Below are 25456 nucleotides of genomic sequence, written 5' to 3' on the forward strand. Positions count from 1 at the left end.
CTAACCAGAGGGAAAGGAGCCTCGGCTGTTTATTGGAGGCTCTATTCAAAGCAAATAGTCTTAATATCCAGGCTTCCTCATCTTTGGTGAGTGGAATGATTCTCGGCTCCACTGCTTGTTATTTTTCTCACCATCCTTTATTCATCCTGTTAGAGACCAAAACTGTGAACTGCAAAACCTCTGCTGTGTTCCACGGGAGGCAGAGAGTACTTAGGGTGTGAGGTGTGAAGCCTTCAGATGGTTAGCATGGGGTATTGCTAGGAGCAATAGATCAGCCGCCCCGAATTCTGGTCTTGGCATTCTTTGAACGTCATCCTCCAGCAGGGAGGACACTTGGTGGGGCCAACCTCTCAGATCGAAGACCGTGGGATCCGGGAACTATCCGTCCCCCATCAACGATACACAGGGATGTGGAGAGTTCCCTGTGCTGGCCTCAGCCACAGGATGTTTGATGCCAGGGACTGATGGTTCTATCACTGAATCAACCGAGAGGACGCTGGCCCTAATCATTCAGATGCTATGATGTCCCCACTATGCTTCCGGTAGTGAAAAATCTCAGTAAGATTATTAAAAATCCAGCAGCTAAGAATTTAAAAGGCCCCTAGGTATCTGGATTGTAGGAATCTGGTTGCTCTGAGGATCAGGAAGGAATGAGATTGGTTTAAAAGACAGAGTTTGGACTTGCTGTCAGAATACAAATGCTGGGAACATCTGACCCTGGTACATTGAAGGACCTGAGATCATGACCTGAGCTGAAGGCAGACCAACTAAACCACCCAGATGAACCCCCCACCTTTTTTTAACAGACTGAGAGTGAGCGAGCACAAGCAGGGTATGGGAGGGGCATAGGGAGAGGGAGAGAGACAGAAGCAGACTCGTTGCTGAGCATGGAGCCCGACTCGGGGCTTGATCTCAGGACTCTGAGGTCACAACCTGAGCCAAAACCAAGAGTCTGATGCTCAAATGACTGAGCCATCCAGGTTCCCTGGTAGTTCATTTTTTAAAACTGCTGAGTGATATGTATGGCTATACTACATTTTCCTTATTCTCTTGACAGACACTTGGATTGTTTCTTTTCTTCTTTTTTTAAAAAAAATATTTCATTTTTAAGTAATCTCTATACCCAACGTGGGGCTTGAACTCATGACCCGGGATCAAGAGTCACATGCTCCACCAACTGAGCCAGCCAGGTGCCTGGGTTGTTTCTAATATGAAGCCATTGTTAACAAGACTGCTCTGTACTAGTCTTGCATGGGCATGTTTTCATTTTTCTTGGGTATGCACTGTGCGCTATGGTAGGGGAATCCTTACCTTTTGAAGAACGTGCCAAGTAACTTTCCAGAGTGGTTGTACACCTTACGCTCTCACCAGTATTTATGAGAGTTCTGGTTGCTCCTTACCCTCACCAGTACTTGGAATTGGCCATTTCTTTCATTGTAGCCATTCCCATGGGAGTGTAGTGGTGTCTCCCTGAAGGTTTCATTTGCATTTCCCTGATGATAATGTCAGTCATCTTATCATATCCTTATGAATCATTCCTGTATCTACTTTTTGTGAAGTGTCTATTTATATCTATTGCCCACTTAGCCTGGGTTGCTCAGGCGGTTAAGCGTTCTACTCTTTGTTTGGGCTCAGATCATGATCTTGGGGCGTGGGATCTAGCCTTGCGACAGGCAGGGAGTCTGCTTCCCTTCTTCCTCTCCCTCTGCCCCTCCCCCTGCGTATGTACTCTCTCTCTCAAATAAATAAATAAAAATAAATCTATTGCCCCCCCTTTAAAAATTAAGTTGTAGTCTTATTATTGAATTGTAAGAATATTTAGTATGTTCTAGATACAAGTCATTTGTCAGATATGTGTACTGAGAATATTTTCTCCTGTTTTGGGACTTGTCTTTCCCTTTCTTCATGTGTTTTGAAAAATGAGAGTTTTTAGTTTTGATAAAAACGATTTATCAACTTTTTTCTTTTATGGTTCATGCTTTTTGAGTCTTACCTAAGAAATCACTGCCTCGCTCCAACGTTATAATTACTTTCTCCTACATTTTCTTCTACAAGTTGTTAAGTTAAAGCTTTTGCATTTAACTTTTTGGTCCATTTCAAGTTAAGTTTTGTGTATGATGTGAGATAAAGACTGATGATCATTTGTGTCATGTGAATATCCAGTTGTCCCAGTACCATTTGTTAAAGAGACTTTAATTTCTCTACCGAACTGTCTTGGCTCCTCTGCCGAAAATCAATTGACCATATGTATTTGGGTCTACTTCTGGATTCTCCAGTCTGTGTCATTAATTTATATGTCTGTCCTTTTGCTAATACCACACTGTCTTGTTTTCTATAGCTTAACAGCGAGTCATATGATGAAGTAGAGTAAGACATCCAACTTTGTTCTTCTTTTTAAAATTGCTTTGGCCATGCCAGATCATTTGTATTTCCATATACATTTTAGAATCAGCTTTTCAATTTCTACCAAAAATGTCTACTGGGATTTGGATGGGTATTACACTGACTCTGCAGATCAATCTGGGGAAAACGGACATGGTAGCAAGATTGAGTCTTCCAGTCCGTGACATGTTATATGTCTGTGTTCATTTAAGTCTTGCCTAACTGCTCTCAGCAATGTTCTGTAGTTTCTGGTGAAGAGCTCTTGCATCACTTTTATTAAACTTACACTTAAGTATTTTATGCTTACTGGCACTATTGTAAATGGAATTCTTTTTTTTTAAGATTTTATTTTATTTTTTAAGTAATCTCTACACCCAACATGGGGCTTGAATTCACAACCCAGAGATCAAGAGTCACACACTCCACCGACTGAGCCAGACAGGTGCCCCTGAATGCTTCTCTTTTCAAATGAAAATGAAGGCCCTTCCTCCCTCTTATAAGGGCACTTGTGATTACGTTTTGTGCCCACTTGGATAATACAAAACAATCTCCTTATTCAGGATCCTTAACTTCATCACATCAGCAAAGTACATTTTGTCCTATGAGGTGATAGTCACAGGTTCTGGGGATTAAGACATGGACCTATTTGGGGGGGCTATTACTGAGCCTATCACCATTATAAATATTCCTCTAAGCAATGCTTTTGGAGCAACCCACTGTCTCTTCATTTTAATTCAGTTCAGTGTCTGGCTTTTAAGTTTCCCTTGAGAATTATTCTTTGCCCTATGGATTATTTAGAAGTATATCTTTTTATTTCCAAATATTCGGGATTCTCTTAGATATCTTATTTTTATTGATTTTCAGCATAATTCCGTTGTGGTTAGAGAACATTATCTGCATGATATACATCCTTTACATTTATTGATACTTGTTTAATGGCCCAGAAAATGGTCTAGTTTAGTGACCATACCATGTGCCCCAGAAAAGAATGTGTATTCAGCAGTTGTGTGCAGGGTTCTGTAAATATCACTTAGCTCAAAATAATTAATAGTGTTGTTCAGATTCTCTATGACTTTACTGATTTATTTACTTGTCTACCAACTGTTAGGAAGGAGGATGTTAAATTTTCCACCTGCGAGTTGGAACTTCCTCTCTTTTATTTGTATGTATTTTTGCATCATGTATTTTGAAGCTCTTTGATAGATACGTACACATTTTTTATTATCATATCTCCCAAATGAATTGACCCTTTCATCATTATGAGATGTCCCTTGTTATGTTTGGTGATACATTTTGTCTTAAAGTCTATGTAATAGTAAAGTCTATCTGATAGTAAGAGGGCCATCCCTGCTTTCTTACGGTGGCAGTTGGCATAGTATATATTTTTCCACCCATTTACTTTCAACCCATCTGTGTCTTTATATTTAATATTTACATATGTTTGTTTATAATCTTTACATGTCTCTTATAGACAGCATGTGGTTGCATGTTGCTTTCCCATTTATTCTGATAATGTCTGACTTTTATTGGAGTATTTAGTTCATTAACATTTAGTGTAGTTATTCATATGATTGGACATAAGTCTACTATTTTTCCCTTCTTTGGCTTTCTCCTTTAACAGTTTGCTGGTACTCTTCAGCATTCATGGTTGCCCTGGGCTCTATCCTCTGGTTTCCAGTTTTTTCCAGAAAGATGGCAGGCTTTCTATCAGAGTTTTAACCACATTGATTTGTGCCACAATTATATCTGCTTTCAAGGGAAAGCTGCAAAAATGGAGAACTCACTCTTTGCCCATCACTTAATCCATATTGACTCCCCTCAAAACCTTCCTGCTTTTTGTTCATTCTACTGAGCCCTGAAGTGGTTGTTTTATACTCTGTCCAGAGTGTATGGTTGTTATCTGCAGGACAGTCCGTTTGTTAGGAACTTAATTGAAATTATTTTTGAGCTTTAGGTCCTTTAAGGACTTGCTGTGTGATGTAGAGCAAGTCACTGCCCCTGCTTTTGCCTCAGTCTCCTCTATACATAAAGGGATAATTCTGTCCTTACTCAGAAGTACATGATAAAGAAGTAAATAAAGTGCAAACAGCACTGTGCTTTTCTGATGTAATAACATTCATCTCTCTTCAGTCTCTTCACAGGCTATTAAGAGTCGAGATTGCCCCATGATGTTTATCCTAGCAAAACAGGCTCTTATGGTGAGAGTGAACTTGAACCTCTCTATTCCAGCACCACTCCCATCCACTTCCCCTTGGAGATAAACCAGAATAAAGACTAGCAGCTTTGGAGTCAGCCCTGGATTTTTACGTCTCTCACTATCTCTGAGATCTCGGGTAATTGGTTCTCCTCTCTGAGCCTTGATTTCTTCATTTATAAAATGTGGAGTGGATGTCAGAATTAAGTTCAAAACTGCTTGTAAAGACCTTTGTCCACGAAGCCTTCAACAGCTGCTATTCTCCACAGCCATTGGACAGAAATGGGATTTGCTTTCCTTCCTGCGTCCTTTCCAAGTTACTGTAATACTTGCCACTCCCAGCTCCCTCTGTTTCAAGAGAAAGGATGTGAAGTCAAGCAGAGATAAGCTGAGGTGGAAAATCCAGGTTTCTGAAAACAGGCTCCCACGGCCTTCTGTGTCCATCCAAACATCGTGGCCACCAACTCATGCTTTTTTTTTTTTTTTTTTTAAGATTTTATTTATTTATTTGACAGAGAGAGAGATCACAAGTAGGCAGAGTATCAGGCAGAGGGAGAGGGAGAAGCAGGCTCCCTGCTGAACAGCGAGCCTGATGTGGGGCTTGATCCCAGGACTCCGGGATCGTGACCTGAGCTGAAGGCAGACACTTAACCGACTGAGCCACCCAGGCACCCCCAACTCATGCTTTTTAATTTCCACTTCTTTTTAAAAACTGTTCACCTCTGACTACTCGAGTCTAGGCCTTGCCTAGGACACTGAGGACATGGATATATTAGGGAAAACCACAGTCTAGTCCACCAGAGTCTAGCAGAAGGAGACAGACAAGGAAGGAGGCAAGAGGCTATATTTAAGCACCCACAGGTATCATGGAAGCAAGGAGCTGGTGACAGTCAACTCTGCCACAGAGGATTCTGGAGAGTTCCTCCAAGGAGGTTAGGCTTTGGAGGATGACCTAGATCTTTCCAGGTGATGGAATCAAGTGTCCTGTTAGAAGCAATGTCATGAACTAACACCTGGAGGCATTTAGCACAACAATCAGGACAGGTGTTTCTGTCATTGTGTGTTGTAAGATCCTGAACCACAACTAAGAGGGCTTATGAAAAAGCTAGGTTGAGAAAGACCCCTCAAAACCTGTGGGACTTTGTAACTGGAACACTAGCCCAAACCATAATGATCCTGATGAAAATCCCTCCCCAGTAAAACCTCCACCATCATGGGCACCTGTCATCACAGCCGGTCAATGCTTGGCAACCTCAAGCCCTGTGGTTTCTTTCTTTCTTTTTTTTTTTTTAAGATTTATTTGAGAGAGAGAGACACAGCGAGAAAGGGAACACAAGCAGGGGGAGTGGGAGAGGGAGAAGCAGGCTCCCCACTGAGCAGGGAGCCCGATGCAGGGCTCGATCCCAGGACTCTGGGATCATGACCTGAGCCGAAGGCAGACGCTTTACGACTGAGCCACCCAGGCGCCCCAAGCCCTGTGGTTTCTGATCCTTCCTTCAAGAGGTAAGTCCTGTGGAGCTTTTGCTATTAATAGAGACTATTTTCATCAAAATGAAAATCAGATCTGGGGCACCTGGGTGGCTCAGTCATTTGAGCGTCTGACTCTTGCTATCACCTCAGGTCATGATCTCAGGGTCATGAGATCGAGCCCTGCATCTGACTCCATGCTGAGTGTGGAACCTGCTTAAGATTCTCTCTCTCCTTCTGCCTCTGCCCCTCCCCCCAGCTTGCGTGCGTGCTCTCGCCCTCTCTCTTTCTCTCTAAAAGAAAGAAAGAAAATCAGATCCAGGTGTAGCCTTCTTGATTAACCCATCATTGCAACACGGTGGGAAATGACTTCACAGCTTCCTCCTCAGCCTTATGTCGTTAACCCCTTAAGGGTTAATGTCATGGAAATCTCAAAGGTTCTTGGAGGTGCTAAACCAGCCCTGGCCCCCGCACAGAGTGGGGGCACCTGGAAGCGGTTTGGGTCTGGGGGCGATGGGAGAAGAAAAAGGTGGTCCTGTGTGTCCTGCGGATTGTCAGCATTTGCTAAGTCTTTCTGTTGGATTGTGGGAAAACTTGCCCCATATTTGTTTCAAAACGGTAATGTGCTGGAGGAAGGTGCCTTATACTGACATCGTTCTACAGAGGTACTTGAGGAAAAACAAAAGCAACGACAGCAGAAGTCACGTACTGTACTCGCTGCGCCCCCCGTCCTCCAGGCCACACGCTCAGGGCCGGCATGCCCTGGGTGTGTGGCTGCAGCAGGGGGGACCAGGAGATGCACACGGAGTGGAGAAGTAACCCAGGCCACCAGCCAGTTAGTCCCGCGGCCCCTGTGACCGGAGGAGGCCCCAGCAGGTCTGGACGTGGGCCTCCTCTGAGTTGGCCAGCCGAGAGCTGGGGCTGAGGCTGAGGGTGGTGCCCGGCCACCTTACTTCCGTGTGATCTGTTTCCTTTTCAGGTATATCTTGGATACTAGTGGGAGGGTGTGGTTATGACTCTGGAATCTACGGGTGTGATAACAGCCAGGCCTCCCTGGTCAGCGATCCTGTGGGCCTGGGGTCAGGGGGAGGAGGAGCATGGCCTCTCACCTCTTCCCTGAAATAACCCTTTGCAAACAGAATTATTACATGACCCCCCTCCCCCGTTGACAAATGGAGAAACCGAGGCACAGGAAGTTTAGGTAACTGGTGCAAGGTAGCAGAGCCTGGATTTGAACTGGATTCAAATCTGACTTCCTTCCAGAAGGGGCAGTGCTGTGCATGGGAGCCCGGACCACTGGGCGCATGGCCTGGTGGCCCCAGAAGACAGCAGCTGTGGGCATGTGTTTTCTCTGGGCATTAGCATCCCTGGTAAGAGTGGATCCTAATTTACCTGCCTGTTCCTGACAGGTGTATTGCTACCGAGTCTCCTTGATATTCTTTTATACGTTGGAGGCAGTGCTGGGAGGATGGGCCTCTGCAGAAACGGCCCTGCCTGGAACCTTGGCTTTGCCCTCCCTGGCCTCCGGTGAGGACCAGAATTCCACTGGCAAGGAGATGTCTGCTCTCCTTGGTCCAAGGAAGGTGTTCAGCCATGGCGAGTGGAGAACAAAGAAGGCTCCTTTCCTAGCCACTTGGGTCCACATGTACATTTAGCCACACCAGCTCGTTGGGGCAGACTGGAAACCCCCAGAAATTTCCTCACGGAGGCCAATGGGTCTGACAGGCCTGCATCCCTCCCCTGAAGGTCACAAAGGATGTGTGAGCAGCTGACCAGGGGGCAAGGTATGAATTCACATGAGCAATAGGAAGAATTTGTTTGCTGTTTGGAAATGCTCTGGACCAGTGGGTCTCTTCTCCTGGGCTGGTCATCATTAGCTGCCGATTCAACGTGGGGAGGGGGGGGTCTTATACTGGCGCCTTGACTTGGTCTGAGGAGACAAGAGTTGAGGACGATGGGGAAGGAGGTGGTAGTAAGAGTAGCAAGGCAGAGGCCCCGCACCTGCAAAAGCCTGTGGCTGGGAGGGACACAAAGGAGGGCCTGAGGCCCAGAATCTGCAAGAAGCCTAGCATTGGTCCCTCAGGCTCCCCTGTACCTGGAGTCTTGCTGAATCTTCTGGCAAGGGCCGCTGCACGAGATCTGGGGCACTGGGGGCACAAGAAAGCCACCAGCAGCTTCCGAAGGACGGAAGGTGGCACTGTCCGCCCAGGCACGGCTGCTGTGGGAGCTGCAGCCCTGGGGAACTTTGACGGCAACGGTGACAGGAGAGGCTTGAGCCAGAGCAGGGAAGGGCCGGGGGCTGGCACAGGGGGCATGGAAAGAGCACACCAGAGACGCTGACTGCCAAACTATCAGAAGAATAGGCTCTGGGATCCAACAGGGCAGGAGGGGCGCAGCTGAAGAGATCCTGCTTTGTGACTGTTTTGCCCATGAACTGGAGGGCCAGGGAAACAGGCTACGCCCAGCCTCGTCGCCCACGCGAGAGCCCGACTCCTACCAACTAGCAGGGCTGGCTTGTTTGCCTGCAGAACCAAATGGTCCAGGCTCTGTCTCTCGGGTCCAGAGGAAAAAGGGGCTCAGCACTCTTCTGGCCTCAGCCCTGCACATTGACCTAAGACTGCAATCCCTAGGGGCCCTCCTTGTCCTCTCTGTCCCCCTCTGCCTCCTCAATCCCCCTCCCCCCGACTGTCTAGTCATCCCTCTGGGCGAGGTGGTGATTCTCAAATGTGGTGTGGTAGTCCATAGGCCTATTGGCTACATTCTCTGGTTTTCTCCCTTCCAGGTGCCAGGTAGATTTATTCTTCCTGTCCTCCTGATGGTGGGGTGGGAATTGTAACCTGTTCTGACCAATGAGTTCTGAATGGAAATAATGGGTGTCATTTCTAAGCCATGGTATCTAATGTTGATCTAAGAACTGTTTCCTTTCCCATGACAACGAGCAGTGTTCCAGAGACTGGCTGCTCCCTTCTTCTGGGCCCAGGAGGAAAGATCACAGCAGCAGTCTACACCCGACCCATGATGGACATGTGGCATGAGCAAGAAGTAAACCCTGTAGGGGCGCCTGGGTGGCTCAGTTGCTTAAGCGTCCGACTCTTGATCTCAGCTCAGGTCTTGATCTCAGGGTCACGACTTCAAGCCCCGTGTCTGCTTCCGTGCTGGGCATGGAGCCTACTTAAAAAAATAAATAAATAAAAGTAAACTGTTGCTGTAAACCCTTGAGGTTTGGGGATCGTTGCTGGAGGATCAACTCCGCTATCCGGGCTGATACAACAAAGCCCCTGGAAATCGTGGTGCAGTCTGTACAGCACTGTGAAAAGTGCGTATCTTTAATTTCTTACATAAACTAGAATTGTAATTAACAACACTGAATATCACTTAGTGAGCACTTACTACCGCTCACATATTATGCTAGGTTCTATGGCAAATGTCTCACGAATCCCCACCATAGCCCTAGAATTCGGAACTCTTGGCCTGTTCAGTATGATTAGTCTCGTAGAGATCAAGGGACCCAGACTCTTGACTGAAGGTCAAGACCATAGCTATAAGTGGGAGAATTGAGATGAAATGCAGGTCCTCTGACCCCATAACCCTCAGTCTTTCCACCGTATATATGTGGAAAGTATATGAAGTATATATATAAAGCAGACTAGTCCTATCAAGAAAAAAAACCCATGCATTTTTAAAAGAAACGATCTCTTAACGGGAAAAACATGAACATCTGCCTTTTTACTAAATTGGACATGAAAGATGATCTTGACATCTGAACAAAGCCGCTGGCTCTCCGGTGTGATGTTTGACAAGGGGGTCTCCATTTGTTTTCTCCTCTGATTGGGCTCCCTACCAGATAAGCGGCGGCAGGCACTGAGGGTTGAAGACAAATTTTAAGAGGACAATTTTGTCCGTCATTTAAAACGTTTCCATACAAGTTAGGAAATAGCTGGCGTTGGCATATGGAAGTGACCTGGGCATGCGAGGTGGGGTCTGAGACTCTAGACATGAGCTCCTCAAAGGCAGGAACAGGCTGCATTCTTTTTTTAAAAATTAAACGTTTGATTTTATTTTACTTTTGAAAGATTTTATTTATTTATTAGGCAGAGAGAGAGTGTGTAATTTATAGGCTCTGCCACCTCCTAGCTGTGTGACTTTGGGCAAGTTACTTCACCTCTCTGTGCCTTGTTTCCCTTGTAAATTGGAGCTAATGAGTATGTTCCCCATAGGTCGCTGTAAAGATTGTACTTTTTTTTAAGATTTTTTAAAAAATTTATTTATTTGACAGAGAGAGAGAGAGAGCACAAGCAGGGGGAGCTGCAGGCAGAGGGAGAGGGAGAAGCAGGCTTCCCTCAGAGCAGGGAGCCTGATGTGGGGCTCGATCCCAGGACCCCAAGATCATGACCTGGGCTGAAGGCAGATGCTTAACCGATTGAGCATTGAGCAACCCAGGTGTCCCTAAACCTTTTATTTTAGAGGTGTACAAAATAATACAGAGATAGCTCATGGACTTTTTTTTTTTTGAGAGGGGAGTGGCAGAGGGAGAGGGAGAGAATCTTTTTTTTTTTTTTTTTTTTAAGATTTTATTTATTTGACAGAGAGAGAGACAGCGAGAGAGGGAACACAAGCAGGGGGAGTGGGAGAGGAAGAAGCAGGCTTCCCGCAGAGCAGGGAGCCCGATGTGGGGCTTGATCCCAGGACCCCGAGATCATGACCTGAGCTGAAGGCAGATGCTTAACAACTGAGCCACCCAGGCGCCCCGAGAGAGAGAATCTTGAGCCGGCTCTATGCCTGGTGTGGAGCCTGGTCTCATGACCCTGAGATCGTGACCTGAGCCAAAATTAAGAGTCCGATGCTTAACCGACTGAGCCACCCAAGTGCCCCAAGTTGGCAAATAAATAAAACATTTATTTATTTTTAAAGATTTATATTTGAGAGTGAGCCAGCAGGGGGGAGGGGCAGAGAACGTCTTAAATAGGCTCTGTGCTGAGTGTGGAACCCAACACAGGGCTTGATCTCAACGACCCTGAGATCACAACCTGAGCCAAAACCAAGAGTCAGCCTCTTAACCGACTGCACCACCCAGGTGCCCCAAATAAACATTTAAATGCTATAAATGCAAGCACACTCACAGATTTAGCAGACAACCAGCCAGGTTTCTACTTTGAAGTTATAGTCTGCTAGCTGTATTTTCTTTTTTTTTTTTTTAAAGATTTTATTTATTTATTTGACAGAGACAGACACAGCGAGAGAGGGAACACAAGCAGGGGGAGTGGGAGAGGGAGAAGCAGGCTCCCTGCTGAGCAGGGAGCAAGGCGCGGGACTCGATCCCAGGACCCTGGGATCATGACCTGAGCCAAAGGCAGACGCTTTAACGACTGAGCCACCCAGACGCCCCTACCTGTATTTTCTTGTAGCAAAGGAGGCTTCTTTTCCTCCTCTTCAGTATCCCAACCAGGATATTGATATTGCCATAGTCAAGATACAGAACACTTCTAATCCCACAAGGATCCCTCCTATTGCCCTTTTATAGTCACACCCACTTCCCCTCCCTCCTCTGCCCCTCCTCTAGCCTTGACATTGCTAATCTATTCTTCATTTCTAGAATTTTGCCCTTGCAAGACTGTTATATAAATGGAACCACACAGTATGAAACTTTTGGAGATTGCCTTTTTATATTCAGCACGATTCTCCGGGACGTCGTTCAGTTTGCTGCTCGTATCAGTCGTCTGCTCCTTTTGATTGCTGAGCAGTATTCGGGTTGTGGATTGCCAGTTCGTTTACCATTTACCTGTTGAAGGGCTCTTTCATTTTTTAAGCACTGGCACCTCATGGACAGATATATGCACACAAAGGGGATTCTGAAGAGTAGGATTAGTTGTGATTAAGAGCGTGGGCTCTGGGGGCGCCTGGGTGGCTCAGTTGGTTAAGTGACTGCCTTCGGCTCAGGTCATGATCCTGGAGTCCCGGGATCGAGTCCCGCATCGGGCTCCCTGCTCGGCGGGGAGTCTGCTTCTCCCTCTGACCCTCCTCCTTCTCATGCTCTCTCTCATTCTCTCTCTCTCAAATAAATAAATAAAATCTTAAAAAAAAAAAGAAATTAAAAAAAAAAAAGAGCGTGGGCTCTGGACTTTGACTCCTAGATCCAGAACTTACTGTCCATGTGAGTTTTAGCAAATTACTTAACTTCTGTCTGCCTCAGTTTTTCATCTGTAAAGTGGGAATAATGCCCATCTTATACAGTTATTATGAAAAGTGAATGAATCAATCCTTGTTAGGTGTTTAGCCCAAAGCCCAGCTGATGGTAAGAACGCAGTTAAAGATTAATAAGAGATACCTGGGTGGCGTAGTTGGTTAAGCATCTGCCTTCAGCTTAGTTCATGATCGTGGGGTCCTGGGATTGAGCCCTGTATCAGGCTTCCTGCTCAATGGGGAGTCTGTCTCTCCCTCTGCCCCCACCATCCCCCCCACTCATGCCCTCTCTCTCTCAAATAAAAAATCCTTTAAAAATTAATAGTAATATAATCGTCACTTAATATTCAGTGAACTGAAATGAAAAATCTGGAATAAGAAAACTCAAATTTGCAAAATGTTCAGGGCGTCTGGGTGGCTCAGATGGCTAAGCGTCTGCCTTCGGCTCAGGTCATGATCTCAGGGTCCTGGGATCGAGTCCCGCATCGGGCTCCCTGCTCCTTGGGAGCCTGCTTCTCCCTCTGCCTCTCTCTCACTCTCTCTCTGTCTCTCATGAATAAATAAATAAAATTTAAAAAAAACTTGCAAAATGTTCAAGTTAGGGGGTGGTGGCACACTATAGAGGAATTATTCTTTTTTCCTAGAGCCTTTACACAGTTTTCCTCTGAGTCAGAAGCTTGCCCGTACTCGTTGGAAACAACCAAGTAGAGCCCATTGGTGATGCTGTGTCCTTCCTGTGGCCTGTGCAGCCCACAGCCTCTCCCTAGCACAAAGGGGACTTGATTTACTCAAACAATATATATTGAGTTTTTACTGCATGCATGCCAGGCACTGATCTAGGCGCCAGGGAGGCTGCAGTGAACAAAACAGACACGGCTCGTGCTCGGCAGCAGGGAATAACACGAGAGGAAGCCCTTCCCCACCTCGCCTCTGATTAGGAGGCATGGGCCTGACTCCCACAGAAAAGGAAAGGGAAGCCCCGCAGTAGGTAGCCCTGGGGAGGCTCATCTTGGTTCTCATCTTCTTGGCTTGACCTGGTGTGGGTCCGCTTGCAGGGAGGAGGTGCACTCGACAAACCATCTGGTCTTCTCCCCGCCCCCACCCCATACACTCCCGGCTTGTCAGTGTGATTGGGAGACACGCACACTGAACTGCAGTCACAAAAGGTGACCAGGCCCTGGGCTCCCAGTGGCTCCTTCTGGTAGTGATGACTTGCAGGAGCCAGCTTTGTTCTCATCTTCCCCCAGGGCCCGCCTGTGCCTGAGCCCAGTGACTGATAGGGGAGCTGCGGTCTGGCCACAGAGCCTCGGTTTTCTCCAAGAGCCGCTAACTGGCCCATGACCTTGGCCTCATTAGCAGGCGCTCTCCACCTGAGCTGCCTGGATCGGGGCCAGCCAGGGAAACTAGCTCAGGCCCTCAGGCCCCTGGGAGAGGTGTCAGGCAAAAATAGACCAGTGAGAGCCAGAGAATCCTTGAGCAGGAGGGCCCGTGGAGGTCACTGGCTCCAGGGTCATCCTAGCTCTGCAGATGGAGGCTGAGGCCAGGGAGGGGAAGGGGCCTGGCCTCGATCGTGCCACAATTCAGGCAGAGCTGAGAGGAGGATGGGCATCACCTGACTCCCAAAGTCATGTTCTTCCCTCACCTGCGCCTCCCATCAGGCTGTGGTCAGGGAGGGCTGAAAACAGCCAACAGATGATAAGAATTACAGATTATGTGCTATATTGTACACCTGAAAATAATATAACGCTGTATATTAACCAGAGTTAAAAAAAAATACAGATTATGGAACAGTTCATCATAGGCATTGCTGTTTCTTTTTAAAACACACACACACACACACACGCACACACACAAGAATTAAAAAATGGCCTGAGGGGCACTTGGGTGGCGCAGTCAGTTAAGCATCTGACTCTTGATTTTGGCTCAGGTCGTGATCTCCGGGTTGTGAGACTGAGGCCCCTGTCGGGCTCCGCACTGGGCATGGAGCCTGCCGAAGATTCTCTCTCTCCCTCTGCCCTGGCCCCCAACTCACGCACAGGCTTGTGCACACTCTCTTAAAAAAAAAAGTTTAAAAATGGCCTGAAACAGAAAATTGGTGTGAATTTTTTCAAACAGATAAGGAAGAATACGTTAAGAGACAGTGTCACCTAGCAAGGGGGACTCTGGAACCTCACCGTCCAAATTTGAATCCCAGCTCCACTCCTTCTTTGCTGTGTGTCTTTCAGTGAGTTACTTAATCTCTCTGTGCCTTGCTTCATTCGCTTGTAAGGTGGGGATGGCAGTGGAGCTTGCTGGGGCGGGGGGGCGATGATGTGGAGCCCATGCATGAAAAGTGACCCTAGGCCCCTGCAGAACTGTTCCAAATCCGTGTTGGTAGGGAAAGCCAGTTGCACAGAAAGAGGAAAAAGAAAAGCCAAAGCCGGCCTGTTCCACCGGGCCCTCTCCCCAGAGGACTGTGTGTTATAGGAGATGACCCGTGCATATACCAGCACATATATGTGTGTGCAACTGTGTGTGTTGAGAAATATGCTTTCAAGTACGGCATCGAAGCATCCTGCTTTACACAGGTTCTGATCTTGCCTTATCTGATCAGCATATATCTGGACAATGTTTCTGATCAGTTGGTTCAGATGTGTCCTCTTCCTTACAATGACTATGTGGTGTTCCATGCAATGGATGGGCCATTGTGTATTTAACCAGACCCCAAGATAGATGGTCACGACACACAGGGGAGACTCGGGCTAGCAGAAATGGATGGAGTCATAGGAAATAAGGCGGCAAAAACAGGTTGTGGGAAAATCGTCATGGGCTTGATTATCAGCACTGTAGCTCCATGCAAATGATAAATTTTATTCGTGTATTGAGTACCAACTGTTTGCCTCATTATCCCCAGGCCTCACAATAACCTGCTTGGGTAGATCCCCATTAGAGTCCCCTTTGCAGGGTAGCCCAGAGGTGCTGTTGGCTTCCCAAGGTCATCGCACTAGGAGGGCAGCGCTAAGGCTAACACAGGGCAGTGTGGTCTCCTGCCACGTGCAGCGGGAGGTCTGGGCTTCCTTCTGCCGGCGGTGACGGGCCCCCTCCCACTGGTGTGTCTCTGGCCTCCTCTTCCCATCACACACCCCTCTGTGTTTACGGCTACCCTGCAGCCTAGGTGAGCTCAGGCCCAGGGCAAGGTGAGGGCTTTGTTGAAGCCGAGGGCCCCCTAAGTCCAGGCAGAGCTCAGCTGGAGCAGGAGAAGGCGAGAGAGGGCTGGAGTTTCTGCTCAGACCCGTATTGTTCAGCCTGACTCCTGGCTCCCTCCAGAGAGCAGCTTAATTCCTCAATTCCTTGACTGTCTGTAGGGCCACTACAGGATCACCCTGGTTACTGAAACTACACTCCCTCTTGAGTGGGTCTTCCGTTCTTCACTAAGGCCCCCCTCCCTCCCTGTAGCCTCACCTAAAGACTCCCTCTGGCTTAGTAAGACCTACTGTTTTTGTGTATGGTGGGAAGGTGCCGACATTGGCCTTTGCACCGGGACCACTTCTTAAGAGTTCTCCCTCTCCTCGTTGCTGGAGCCCTGTGCTGGAGCCTGCCCTGGGTTGGTATCTCCAGCCTGAGTCTATTTTCCAGTAGGTCGGCAAATAACAGTGAGTAGCCAAAGGGGGAAAAAAAAAGAGAACAAAAGGGGCACCTGGGTGACTCAGTCGGTTGGGCATCTGACTCTTGATTTCAGGTCAGGTCGTGATCTCAGGGTCATGAGACCAAACCCCATGTTGGACTCTGTGCTCAGCAGAGTCTGATTCTCTCCTTCTCTCCCTCCCTCTGCCCCTCCCCCAACTTGTGCATGTGCGCATGCACTCTCTCTCTCAAATTAATAAATAAAATCTTTTTTTAAAAGTGAGAACAGGGCGCCTGGGTGGCTCAGTTGGTTAAGCGACTGCCTTCGGCTCAGGTCATGATCCTGGAGTCCCGGGATCGAGTCCCGCATCGGGCTCCCTGCTTGGCAGGGAGTCTGCTTCTCCCTCTGACCCTCCTCCCTCTCATGCTCTCTGTCTCTCATTCTCTCTCTCAAATAAATAAATAAAATCTTTAAAACAACAACAACAACAACAACAAAACAAAAATAAAAGTGAGAACAGATCCCTACCTCACACCTTAACAAAATCAACTCCAGATGTAAATATGAAAGGCAAAACTTTAAGACTTTTAGAAAAAAAATAGGATACTATCTCTATGACCTAGCAGCAGGGAAGGATTTCTTTCTTTCCTTCTTTTTAAAAAAGATTTATTTATTTATTTGAGAGAGAGAGAATGAGCGTGAGGATGGGCAGAGGGAGAGGAAGAGAGAGAATCTCAAGCAGACTCCCCACTGAGTACAGAGCCTGATGCAGGGTTCTATCTCACAACCCTGAGATCATGACCTGAGCTGAAATCAAGAGTTGGATGCTAACCAACTGAGCCAACCCAGGCACCCCAGGGAAGGATTTCTTAAAACATAAAAGGCACAAACGATTCAAGAAAGAAGATTCATAAGTCTCACTGCATTAAAAAATCATCAAAAGATACCACGACAGGAGTGAAATAAACAAAACCAAACTCCCCACAAACTAGGTGAAGATATTTTCAACACATAAATTACATAGGATTATTATCTAGAATGTGGAAGGGATTCCCCAATCCTTAAGGAAAAAACAAACAACCTAATAGAAAGATGAACACAAGGCATGAACAGGCATTCAGAGACGATGGCCAACGAACATCATTAGAAAGTGGGAAATGCTCATTAAAAATGTAACATGACCCTGTTCTGCCTGCCCCCCTGGCTGCACTTAGGGAGCTAGAGATGGGTTCACTGAAGATGGGTTCAGCACTGGGCTGGCTGGCCTCCTAGCTGGCCCCCACCCCACAGCCTTCCTGGCATGTCCCGCCCACCCTGAGCAGCTCCTAACCACTCAGGCTATTATTCCACTCCTGCTTTTTGCTGCCCGGACGTAGACTTTCTGGCTTCCTAAGTCATTTCTTGTTTTTCCCCCAAATTTTCATTTGGAAAACCTGTTCAAGCTCGCAGAAAAGTTGAAAGAATGGTACCACAAATCCTTGTGCGTCATTGCCCGAGAATCCTCATTGGTTAATGTTTCGTTGCTCCTTATTATTAACTGTATTACCACCATTAATGTTTTTGCTGACCCATGTGGGGGTAAATCACAGGCATTTTGACCCTTTGACTCTAAATGCTTCCTCCTTCCCACCTTTGCTCTCAGGAAGCAGAAGGCCAGGAGGGACAACAGAACGCAGATCAAAGTCTTTACAATGCTTTTGTCTTCCCATTACGCTGAAACCTAGGTGTTCACTGAGGCCTCTCTTCTTAAAGTAGCTTTATCCTTACGATCGAGCACAAAATGCCTGCACATTCATTGAGCATCTGTAGAAGATGCAGGGAAATGATAAGTGATGGCCTCTGGGAAGGGAAACTGAGGGGCTAGGGAACAGGCTGGGAGAGAGATTTGTTTTTCAGTTTGTACGCTTTTGACTTTTGTAACTTGGACTTTTGATTATTTGGTCAAAAAAAAAAAAACAAAAACCCACATTTTGTAATTGACCTAAGTAAAGTTACTCCGAACTGGGAGGCAAAGACAGGACTCAAACCCAGATCTGCAACCACGAGCCTGAACTTGTTCCCGGCATCACAAGGTATTACATAAATCCACCGTTTTAACCTAAATCGATCCACTTGGGCACTGCTGGGACATAAAAGAGGTGGTAGAAATCCAAGGGAAGGTACAGACGTCTGCACCTGCCACACAGAAGTGACATTCTCGGAGGCCTGCTGGGATCTGAGCTGCTTTCAAAGGCAGCAAAATTCTAAGGTTGGAGCATGGTGGCACTCCTCTGGAGACTTCCTGAGCTAGGAGGATGGACACAGTCTCTGAGGCAGAATGACCTACGTCCCCATAAACTACAGCTGTGACCTTGGAGAGGTCACCCAGCCCCCTGAGCTTCGATTCCTTCATCAGGAAGATGGGGAAGATAATATTCCCGATTGTATGGCTCAGCATTGTTGTTAGTCTAGCAAACTCCCGAAAGGTGAGCTGTCAGATCACAGCCCACTTGCTGAGGGCGGGCGGCAGGTGGCTGGCTCCCTCTGTCCACAGCAGAACACAATGATGAGATCAGCTCTCGGTGGGGACTCTCCAGCATGACGCAGCGTGTGACCTCAGGTAGTCCTGTCTCTCTTCCTGTCTTATACAGTGGGTGGGCCGAGCAGGGTGCTTTCCCAACCCTGGTGTTCCAGGATTCTGGGCACTTCTGGTCTGAGCCTTCCCACGTGAGCCCCACCTTTGTACTCTAACATGGAGAGGAGAGGCAGTGGCTGCACGAGAGGACCCTGGGGATGGCCCCAGAGTTGGGCAAGGGCATCTGGCAAGCCATCTCTGTCCCTCCTCGTCCCCTCCCTGCTTCCCACTGGAGACCATGCAATCCGGGTCTGCCTCCTCCGCATCTGTCTCAGGAATATCAGTCACTGGAGATTCTTAACGCTGAACTTGACTCTAAAAACACACCCCCAGGCAGAAAAATTCCAAGGCAAAGCAATTTCCCATCCCGGCAGGAAGCTACCTGTCTGAGCAGAGGTGGGAGTGCAGTTTGGACCCAGAGACAGGTCCACAGTCTCTCCAACACACGTGGGCCCTGGCCCCGCTCCCCTTCTCTCTGGGCCTGTCCTGCTTCTCCTCCTGGCCACGGGGGAGTGGGGCACTTCCGTTGGCTTAATCCCCCCTCCGTCCTGCTAGGGACCTCAGCCCTCCTCTCTGCACTGACCCCCTTTCTCGGCGCCCGGTCCACCCTCTCCTCCCAAGCTCACACTTTCTGCTCTGAGTGGTGAAGAGCTGCCCTGTCCCCATGGTGTTACTTCTCCTCTCAACCGCCCTGCAAAGTGAGTGGTTCTGTGACCCCATTTCACAGCAGGGAGAACCGAGGCCTAAAGAAGTCGGGGCAGGGTCACAGAGCTAGGAAACTGGGGAGCCATGATTCCAGCACTGGCCAACAGCTGAAGTCTTTGTCCTATAGTACAGTCCTAGCTCCTTGTCCCGCACAGACCCTTGGGAGCCTCTGTGTCATGCGTGTGTCCAGATTAGAGGCACGACATCCACGTGTGGCTCCCTTGTCAGTGGCCAGATCCTCAAGAACGGGGACCAGGCATTATTCACCTTTGCCTCCCCAGGGCCAGGCAAGGACCAGGGGACACTTGGGAAAAAGCTAGCTGAAGGGACCTTCCAGCGTGATCAGAAGGGACGTCCCAGAGGCCATCCTTCACGGGGTCCTTGCCCCACAGCCAAGCGGGGAACAGAAGCCCAAGGTGTGCTCTGGGTGCCGGCTTTCTAGCTCCAGTGGGCTGCAGGTCACTATTTATTTCCAGCAACATCTCTGTGAAAACGCAAGCGTCCTGCAGTGTTTAGAGCTGCGGTGGGCCCTTGCATTGGCCTCTACTATCTTGCCTCCCTCCTCCCCTCCCGCCTTCCCTAACAACCAGGTAATTGGGAAAAAAAAAAATGTAAAGCATCTTAAAAATTTCTGATGAAAATAGGTGGAAGTCCCTCCTGTGTCATGGAAAATAAAAGCTCTCCTGATTTCCTGCTCCCTTCCCTCTCTCCCCCTCCCCCCACCCCGCCTGGTTTCTGTTCCAAGCGTGGATTGTTCGGAGAGGGGTGGGCCGCTGCATGGGCAGCGATGATTGGGCATGAATGGGTGGAGGAGGAAATCCTTCTCTTGTGGAACCCTCGCCAAAAATATTATTGGCCTTTGTCCAGAGGACAAACCGGAGATATATTAATAGAAACAACATGTTTTATAACTGCAGAGAATCGGTTAACAAATATTGCTTAAGCACTGACCGGCATTTTGCACCATCACTCAGGACCTCATGCTCCAGTTATTTGTGCCTGGAGTCAGGTGGTTCTAGTGTTTAAGTGCGTGCTTTGCCATTACTTGGCTGTGTGACTTGAGCAAGTCACTTAACCTCTCTGAGCATCAGACTCATCATCCGTAAAAGGTCAAAAGTGATGGTTTGCTTGAATCCACTCTCCGAATATTGCTCTCAGGATCAAGGAGAATGCGAAATGCACGCGCAGGTGTCCTTTGCAAGCTCTACAACTACGTACGTGTCTCATGTGACATATTACAACTCTGCGCATGCCACACCTTCCAAACTCATTTTCACTTGCTGTCTCCCATTAACTCCAATCTTAATTCAACAATTCTGCTCTGTTGTTCTCCCCTGTCCCGAGTATATCCCACTCATTTTTAGATCTTTGGGCATTTACTGGCTGGAAGGGGTCCAATACAGCCATATGCCTCAGAAATTCATTACGGTCAAGAGCAAGACTGCCAGGCTAGAAACCTAGCTCCCACTATCAGCTGCTGTGAGTCCTCGAGCAAGCTACTTCCCCTCTCTCTGCCTTGGTTTCCCCACCTGAAAAAGTGGGATGAATAGTAGGTCTTATCCCATAGGACAGGCTGTGAGGAAGGAATTCATTAATCCACATGAAGGGTTTAGAACACTGCCTGGCATGTGATGGGGTCTTGATAAACCCTCCACCTCCTTGGCTCTTGGCTTTGATTATATTGATCAGGAGAATGAGTACAGAACACCCAGGAAAGCGCAGAGGCCTGGGGAAAAGGCCGAGGGGTTGGGGAAGGAAGACATGGAGCTGGAAAGGCAGAGCAAGGGGAGAAAATCCAGCAGACTAAGTTTTGAGCAGGTGTTTAGAGCAGCTCAGATGGGGAAGGAGAGGCTGGGAGCAGTGGATACCCTACTATGTGAAATGAGAAATCAGGCTCTGTTAAAGATCAGTGAGGATTGATTGATTATGTACAAGATCTAGTCCTTGTTCCTGAAAGTTTGTAATCTAGGCAGGAAGGCAGAGCAAACACGTGAACGGCTGTGAGGTTGCCATGCGAGAGCAAAATGGTTTGCTGTGGCCCCATATGCCATCTCTCAGGGCAGTGCACGCTTAAATGTCAAAGCAGGGAAGAAGGGAGAAGTCAGAGGTGGGCACGGCTTTTGCGGGCTCCAGCCACAGCACAGCACGTGGAGGTCTGCGTTGAGCAGAGCCCCCGAGAACGGTCAGAACTCGACTCCCTGCTTTCTGTACTGCGAACCTTGCTCTTGGATTCATTTTCATGTTGATTGAAAGTGACTCTGGGTCTGGGCTCTGGCATGTTTATAAACGTCTTTATTTTCCCCTCTCACATAAATGATTTTTAGCTAGGTGTAGGATTCTAAGTTCCAGATACTTTCCCACGGAACTTAGTAGGGATTGTCCTGTGGTCTTTCAGCCCTCTGTATGACTGATGTGATTTCTGACCCTATTGAAACTTTTCTTTTCTTCTCTTTTCTCCCTTCCCTTCCCTTCCCTTCCCGTCCCTTCCCTTCCCTTCTCTCCTCTCCTCTCCTCTTCTTTTCTTTAGAGAGAGAGAGAGAGAGTGCAGGGCTCAATCTCACGACCCTGAGATCATGACCTGAGCCAAAACCACCAGTTGGACGCTTAAGCAACTGAGCCACCCAGGTGCCCCAAAACTTGTTTCTTTGTAGGTAATCTGCTTTTTACCTCTAAAAGCTTTTAGAACTTTCCCTTGGTGTTTGCAGATTTCATCATCATAAGTTGTTCTTCATTCATGGACCATTCAATCTGAAGATTTGTGGGTTTTTTCCAGCCTGAGGAGTTTTTCTCTTATTATTTCTTGGATTATTTCTTCCTTTGAATTATTTCTGCACTTTAAGACAGGTATGGGAGTCTCTGGATCTATTATCCACATCACAACTTTTTTCATATTTTCCATACCCTCCTAATTCTTTATCTTCTATGCTCATTATGTTATCCAGCCCATCTCCCCACTTCCTTTTTCTTAACTGCCTGTTTCTCAGGCTTAGTTTGGGTTCTCCAGTGAGAAAAATCCGAAAAAAATTATTTGAGTTCAAGTGGCTTATTTGGGGGAAATAAGCCTGAAACTACCTGTTGGGGAGTGGGGAAGTGAGATGGGGAAGGGAAGGCAGCCAATGAGGGGTGAGCCATTGAGCCCTGGAAGGCCCTGTAGAACATGCATCTCTGAGCTAATCCTCCCAAGGGGTGAGGGAGCTGGGGTATTTATACCGACTCCCATTGGTCATCGGTTAAGGGCTGCACCTAGTAGAGGGGTGTTAATTCCTCAGCACTTCAAGCATGTCATACAAAGAGAACTCTGGAGGCTAAAAGAGGGGAAAGCCCTCAGGCAAAGAAATGCAGGGGAAAGATGAGGGGACATGGGCAAGGCATTGACTATGTCTTGCTTCATGGGTGCATTATTCATTTCATTTTCTTTGGAGGACATTGAACAACTTCTACTAAATTTCTTCTGTTTCCTTGCATGCTGCTCCCTCTTCTGCAGAGCGTGGTGCTTCTCTTTAATGATTTTGCTTTTACTGATTTCAGGGAAGTTTGTTGCATGACTGGGGCCAATGGTGAAGAGAAAAAGTGTGGGAGTATGTTCTAGAAGCTGTGTTTTGGGAGTAGGGGCCTCAGATTGCTCTAGGTTCTACCAACTGCCTGGGGCTCTGTCCCGTCTCTTGCTTTTCCCACCCAAGTTCTGGACACATTGCTGTGGCCTGGGGCCAAGTACCTTTGCTGCCTGCTGATGGGCAAAGGACAGGGTCAACCGCCTGCCATTCTAGATGTCAATTCTCAAACAACCACCCTGATGATGACCTGAAGAGCTCATCCTGCTCCTCAAATCCATTGTCCATGACTCGGAACTCCACTTCTCACAGACTTCCTCTTTGGCACATGTTTTGGACTGTGGTTCCCCTAACAAATCAATTCTCTATGCTCTCTGTCCTTCTGAGACTCCTCAACATCAGTGGGTGGTCGGCTTTTGGCTCTCAGTTTTCGAGTCCTGTTATGAGTCTACTGTTCTTAAATATTTCTTTTCTGCCATCTCTAGGGATTGAGGATGAAGTAGCAGTAAAAACCTGTGCACGGTCTACCATATTGATCCAAACCCCAAGAAAGATAATTTTTCAAACCATTATTGAGTATTATAAAATCAACTCTACCACCACCATTTCCCGCTCTTGGCATCTTATCAGGAGCCCACAGGAAGGATTTGGATGTCAGAGCAATGTTTCCTTTTATTTTTTATTTTTTTTAAAAGATTTTATTTATTTATTTGAGAGAGAGAGAATGAGAGACAGAGAGCATGAGAGGGAGGAGGGTCAGAGGGAGAAGCAGACTCCCCGCCGAGCAGGGAGCCCGATGCGGGACTCGATCCCGGGACTCCAGGATCATGACCTGAGCTGAAGGCAGTCGCTTAACCAACTGAGCCACCCAGGCGCCCGCAATGTTTCCTTTTAATGTGCCACGTTGACAAGCTGCATCAAGGCAGTTTCTACTTTTCAGTAATGGCTGTGACTTTATCTGCCATCCTGCCCCTTACGTGCCCATAACTTTCCTTCCATGGAGTGGTGGCATCTATGTCTCCTCCCCTTGAACCTTCTGTTTTATGGCAGAAATCACTCTCTAGCTTCTGGGCTGAATTATTAAAATGCCCGGCACTTCCACCTTGCTCTTTGGGGACACCGACACTTGAAACCCAGCCACCAGGCTCTGAGGAAGCCCAAATTAGCCCACGTGGGGAGGCCACGTGCAGCTCCGCTGACATCCCAGCTGACAGGCGGCATCAGCTGCCACACATGTGAGTGAAGCCATACCTAGATGATTCCAGGCCTTACCTGCCAGGTCCGTCCCAGCTTTCGAATCTGCCCCAGCTGAGGTCCCAACATGGTGGGACAGAGGCAAACTCCCAGCTGTGCCCTGTCCCAATTTCTGACCCATAGAATCCATGAACGTTATAAAATGGTTGTTTCACACTTCCAAACTTCAGGTTAGACAACCCAAAATAATCAATGGGACACAAGCCACGGAGGGTTCAGTGGCATGGGGACCATTCTCCTGTTGTTATCTTTCCCTGGAATGCCATTGATTTTCTTTTTTACCTGGATAATTCCTCCTCATTCTTCAAGAATTAGCTCAAGCTCCATCTCCATAAAGCCTTCCTTTATCAGTCTAGCCCATAAGGATCTAACTCCCCCTTGGAGGCTAGCAAACATCATTCCAGTTCTCTAGAGAGAGGTAGCATGGTGTAGTGGAAATGTGGACATCTAGTTTTGACAGCAGAAATATTTGGCGGTCTACTTGCAGTACTACCACTTACCAGCTGTATGATCTTGGGAAAGTTGTGTCATCAACAGCATTGTTGAAAAGATTAAATGAGATGATATGTGTTACCCCTCTCAATAATCACAAATTGTCAACGATCAGGCAGTCAACAACTATTTATTGAACGCTGTTGTGAATATCTAGTTCTGTGTAACATTCCACCCCCAAAACCCAGTGGCTTGAAATAACAACACCCACTTATTTAACTCTTGAAACTTCAGTTTAAGCAGGGCTATGTGGGATAGCCTATGTCTGTTCCCAGCACATAGGGTGACTCAGCTGGGGCAAGAAGATCCATTTCCAAGATGGCTTACTCACATGGCTCGTATGTTGATGTGGGCTGTTGGCTGGTGCACCTCCTAGTTCCTCTATGTTTGGGCCTCTCCTTAGGGCTACTTGGGTTTCCTTCGGACAGGGAAGCTGAGTTTCAAGAGTGAGTGTTCCAAGAAACCCAAAATGGAAATAGATGGTCTCTTAAGACGTGGGCACAGAGATGAGCACAGTGTGACTTCTGCCATATTCTGTTGGTCAAAGCAGTCACAAGGCCCACCCAACCCAAGGGGAAGGAGCATAGACCCCACCTCTCAATAGAAGGAGTATAAAAGAGATTGTGGCCTTGTGTAATGTGTCACAAACACCTTCTAGGATCAGGTACACTTGCATGCTCCACAATTAGAGTATAGTGCGAGACAGAGATGCTGCCCACTCTCATGGAAACTGTACTCCATAGTACTCTTCATTTTGATAGATGTACTTGTATCTTGGGTCTTCAGCTAGCCTGAAAATGGAAACAAGCCAATAGCACGTGGAAAGATGCACAGCATCATTACTCATTAGGGAAATGCAAATCAAAACCACAGTGAGATAATACTTCATTAAAAAGACGAACAATCACAAGCGTTGGTGAAGATGTGGAGAAATTGGAACCCTCTTCCGTTGTTGGTGGGAATGTAAAATGATATGGCTGGTGTAGCAAGCAGTTTGGCTGTTGTTCAAAAAC

The 25456-nt window shown here is 47.4% G+C and overlaps 1 protein-coding gene and 1 long non-coding RNA gene across 16 annotated transcripts in view; one reads left to right on the plus strand and one right to left on the minus strand.

Moving 5' to 3' along the window:
• LOC123841337 (apolipoprotein L3-like) overlaps positions 1-23460 on the plus strand; it is a 50814-nt gene extending 27354 nt beyond the window's left edge. For 5 of the 15 annotated variants that reach the window (XR_010411326.1, XR_010411334.1, XR_010411328.1 and 2 more), the window contains one exon: positions 4513-23457. The gene's annotated coding sequence lies outside the window, so the exon portion shown is untranslated. Of the gene's footprint in view, positions 1-4512 lie in introns of all 15 variants that reach the window. The other 10 variants (XR_010411333.1, XR_010411337.1, XR_010411339.1 and 7 more) reach the window with 4 other exon arrangements.
• Positions 1-25456, minus strand: part of LOC135364387 (uncharacterized) — a 40485-nt gene that overhangs the window by 11526 nt on the left and 3503 nt on the right. The window lies entirely within an intron of this gene.

The sequence above is a fragment of the Mirounga angustirostris genome, unplaced genomic scaffold, assembly GCF_029215605.1.
Source record: "Mirounga angustirostris isolate CCGP_5_RB_7025 unplaced genomic scaffold, mMirAng1.0.hap1 SCAF_5, whole genome shotgun sequence".
Taxonomy (NCBI): domain Eukaryota; kingdom Metazoa; phylum Chordata; class Mammalia; order Carnivora; family Phocidae; genus Mirounga; species Mirounga angustirostris.